Source organism: Miniopterus natalensis, chromosome 3 (genome assembly GCF_054644295.1).
Source record: "Miniopterus natalensis isolate mMinNat1 chromosome 3, mMinNat1.hap1, whole genome shotgun sequence".
NCBI classification, from domain to species: Eukaryota; Metazoa; Chordata; class Mammalia; order Chiroptera; family Miniopteridae; genus Miniopterus; species Miniopterus natalensis.
Window position 1 is genome coordinate 64,035,119 of NC_142083.1, and position 4,607 is coordinate 64,039,725.

A 4,607-nucleotide genomic window follows, 5' to 3' on the forward strand; every position below is an offset into this window, starting at 1 on the left:
CGCTTTCCCCATCCTTTCCCAAGCAAAAGCCGCTACGGCTTCGGGGGGCGGGGGGCGCGGCCCTAGGTGCGCGCGCAGCCCCCGGGACCCGCGGGGCTGGCTCCGGGCCGGGGGTCTTGGGAGGCCGCCGGGCTGGCTGGAGGTTGGGGGGGAACGTGGTGGGCCGCGGGCTTGGCTACGGGCTCCCGCGGCACGGGCGCGGGACGGCTCCCGGAGGTCCTGGAGCCCGTTTGGGACCCGGGGAAGGGCGTTGGCGGGACGGTAGGGCTCCGCCCTCGGCTGCGCGGTTCTGCACCCAGGCTTCGGCCGGTGGGCGCGGGGCCCGAGCGAGCTGGGCGCCCGAGCTCCTCGCGGTCTCGCGGCTCCCCGAAAGGCACCTCCGCCCTGCCCGGGTCGCCGAGGCCCCTGATTCGCTCGGCCACTGATTTACATGCTAATTGTGGCTGGGAAAAGTTCTTTAATTGGCAGAATTAGGCAGAGCAACCGAATTGTTTCACAGGCTGAACCAAATTAATTCCAAGTTTAGCTTCTTCCCTTGGAGAAACAAACAATTAAGCTGTCTTGTTTGTTTTATGGATATATTGGAAATGCCCCACATCGAGTTTCAGGATATATTTTTAAAGGGAAATTATTTTCATTAATAGTTGCATGTTTAATTTGCAGGAACGCTGAGCCAAGACGCGAGAGATTAAATTTACCTAATTTAAAATTATAGAATACAAGAAGAAAAGAATTTGAGTTAACTTTACATGGCTAAGAAATACCACCCAGAATCTTCCTGGCAAGTAATAGATCCTCAAGTCTCACCATCCAATTAGGCGCCCATCATCCTAACCAGGTGAGATTACATGTCCACCTGAGGAGAGATGGCTCCCCGGGCTGGAAAAAAAAAAAAAAAAAAAAAAGCCAGCTATTGTGTCTCTCCTGGAAGCCCTCAGGGGAGCACCTGTGGGGAATAGGCTGAGGAAACCTCATGATGTCATTTCCCCTTCTGTGCACCTCAGACTGACTTCAGGAGCCTGCCTTAACTTTCAGAAAAACTGCTGCCCCTCCAAAACTTTTGAAATCTGCAATCTACCCTGTCTCTTAGGGGAAAGAAAGCCAATGTGAGTTAAAGAATCACAGAGTGTTAAAACTAGAAGGAGATGTAGACTGCTTTGTAGTGAAGTAGCATGAAGTGGAGTGAGGAAGGCCTTGGTCTCCAGAGGCCAGCTGTGGTTATATAATTTGCTAGTTGGTGACCTTGGGCAAGCTACTTGTCTCTCGGGAGCCCCAGTAGATGCACCTGTAAATGGAGATTCATGTATTACTCCCAGGGACTGTGTGGATTAAATGAGATGGTGAATGTAAACCACAAGTCTAGGGCCTGGCACACACGGCTCTGTAAAAGTTAACTAGCATCACTGCCATGCTTGTCAGCCTCCACATCAACCCTACCACCACATTTTACAGGGGTCAGCTGGAGGCTCAGAGGAAAGACGCGGCTTGCTCTGTGTCAGTGCTGGGAGCTACCCGTAACCACTCTTCTTCATAAATGCTTGTTTGACCACACCTGCTTTCCCTCACATCACCTGGAAAAAGTACGGAGGAAGATTACATAGAAAGGTAAAGTCACACAGGATCCTCTGAAAGCCACATCTAGCTATTTGATCGGAATATCTGCTTTAAGGCAAAAGGGAGTAGTGAACTTGAGAGAATGGCCAACTCCTTGTGAGTTTAAGTTCCTGGGGGACACTCTGGGAGTTCAGTTTGTACATCAGGCCATTATCAATCCTGATCAGGAAATCTGTGTCTACAATCCCTTCTGCAAAGTTCCCTTCACCTTCTTGTCTTAAATCAGTGGTTTCAAAAAGTTCATTTGCACGTTATAATTACTGGGGAGCAGTAAGTGGCACAAATTCCCAGGCTCCAGAGATTCTGATTTGTCAGTTAGGGGTGGGACCTGGACCTGGATATTTTTTAGGCTCCCTGGATGATTCTAGGGTGGAGCCGGGATGAGAACCACTCACCATGAGCCCCGGCTGCTTTCCCCCAGCCTTTCCTGGGGGGGGCTGTTGATTTTCCCTCTTGCCCATTTAGCCCAGTGTTGGGAAGTGAGGTCAGTGTCCTTGCTTCTCAGACCCTTTTTCCTTCTCTCAGAAACTCCCAAATCTTCGGAGGCTGTGTACTGTGAATACATTGGTGCTATCATCCACAGACCTCATTTTCACCCCATTTTTCAAAGACTTCACACCAGTCCCACCACCTGTCACCATTCATGGTGTCAGCGTCCGCCTAACCACGGACCCTCTGCTTCTCAGTTTCTTTTCTCCCTCCTGTAGGCTGCCCTTATCCCTCCCCTCTGTCCCTTCCCCTCCCCCAGGGCTTCCTGCTGAGGCTTATGAGAAAAGGCTCCATCTTCTAAATCACTAATGCTTTCACCCCACTCTCCAGTCACCCCGCTTTCCTGTCCTCGCAGCTTGCTCGCAAGGCACCCCCCTGCACTCATTCTGATTTCATGAAGACCTGCCACTCTCTCTCCACTCACCCACTCCCTCCTTCTTTCATGCCCTCCCCACCCAGCACAGCTTCATAATAACAATCTCTCTCTGGCAAACACTTTCGACTCCCTAGCTCCTCTGTCTTTTTGGTCACACCCATCTGATGAAAAACCAGACCTGAATTATATAAATAGCAGCCTCCTGTGCTCTTGCACTGAGCAGCTGAAACCCACTGGGAAGAAAAAGCACACATCCAGGCAGGGGGTACACTCAGTTATCAGCCTCAGTTGGACCCTCAGCACTGCCTCGTAGGCTTCTTCCCTTTCTCTCAGTTAGTCTCTAACTCTCTCCCCCCTTTAACCAGATGTTTTGCCCTCTGTGCCCCCTACTTCCCTGAAAAAAATAACAGTCTATCAGGCGGGAACTTTTGCTTCTGCACTCATTTCCTATGTCTCTTACGGTGCAGACAGTGTCCCTCCTCCCACCTGAGGCCAATCTCTCCACCTGTTCTCCTTTACACATTCTCAGAAACTCTGTCCTATTGTCTCCACCCCTCTGTCTCTCCCCATCCCCATGTGTAAACAAGCTTCAGTCTCTCACGTCTTAGAAACAACCCTTCTTAGATCCTCTGTTCCTTTCAAGCTACTCCTTCACTCCTCCCTTCACCTGCAAATAGCCTCGCAGATTGTTAACAATCACTGCTGCGGCTTCCTCTGCTCCCAGTTCCTCATTCCTGTCTGGCTTCTGTTCCCTGCGCTCCATTGACAAGGCTTTTGTTAAAGTCTTCAGTGACATCCATGACAGCAAACCTAGTGGATGTTTTTAAGTTTTTATTTTACTGCATTCTCAGCAATGATGAACACAACCATTCCCTCCTCTGTGAAATATTCTTTGCTTTGACTTATACATCATGTCACTCTCCTGGTTCCCCTCCTACCTCTCTCCATTTTTTAACTTTTCTTTTCTTTTGAGGAAATGGAAAGATTCAGACATTTCCAAAGGATAATATAACATCTCAATGATCACTCCCAGATTTAACAACTGTTAATATTTTGTCATATTTTTTCCTGTCTTTATTTCCAGCAGTAAAACATGATGTGCAAAGCTTACCTTCCTCATAATCAACACCGTCTTTCCCATTCCCACCCACTTCTTCACAGGTAACGTGGTCATGAGTTTTCTGTGCGTCCTTGTAGTTTGTTTTCTATACTGTTACATATGCCATAGGTACCTAGGACCAATATAATGCAATGTGTTTGGTGGTTTCCATTCCTCCCCTAAGGTAAACATAAATAATATCCTGTTTACTCTTGCTCTCCAATTCATTCTCCAAATTTTAGCTAAAGTGACCTTGGAAAAGTATATATCTAATCCCATCACCCGCCTGCTTAAAACACCGTGGATCCCAAACCTTCAGAGCTGTGCGTGACTTGGTTCTTGCCTATCTCTCTGGTCATCTCCCTGCTATGCTCCCATCACTTCCTTCAGCAACATCGCGTGCAGATATGGGAAGTTCCACGCTGCTTGGTAACTACAGGCCTGCCCGTGTGCTTCCCCCGGAACACTGTCATCTACCCCTTTCACCTCTCTACCTAGCTAACGCCCACTCAGCCTTAAAATTTCAGCCTGAATGTCCCCTCCTCAGGAAAGACTTCCTTGATACTCCAGAATATGTCAGACCCCCTCCATTGTGTGTTCTCAAAGCACCTTGCCAAATCAGTCCATATGTCACAGCTAGAGTTGATTTTCAGTACAATTATTTGTTTATTTGTTGACTGCTTCTCTTTCCTATTAGATTAGAAGCTCCCGGAGTCCTGGGAATACATCTCTTTTGTTTCTCTTGTATTTCTAATACCTAGCAGAGAGTAAGAGCTGGGTAGATGAAAGGGGATGAGCTAGTGAAAGCAGTAAGTTCTTTTTCAAGGAAAAGTACTTTTTCAAGTAGAAAAAAAAAAGGATTGTTGGATGGGATAGGACCATTTTTTAAAAAGAAAGAAAGCCCTGATAAGTTATTTTGACATTCCAGTTTGAAAGATGAACCAAACGTAGGCTTTCCCCCACCCATAGGACTTCTAGTGCAGGGTGTCTCATTTGTGTATAGAATGAGGAAATAAGGATTTACAGATA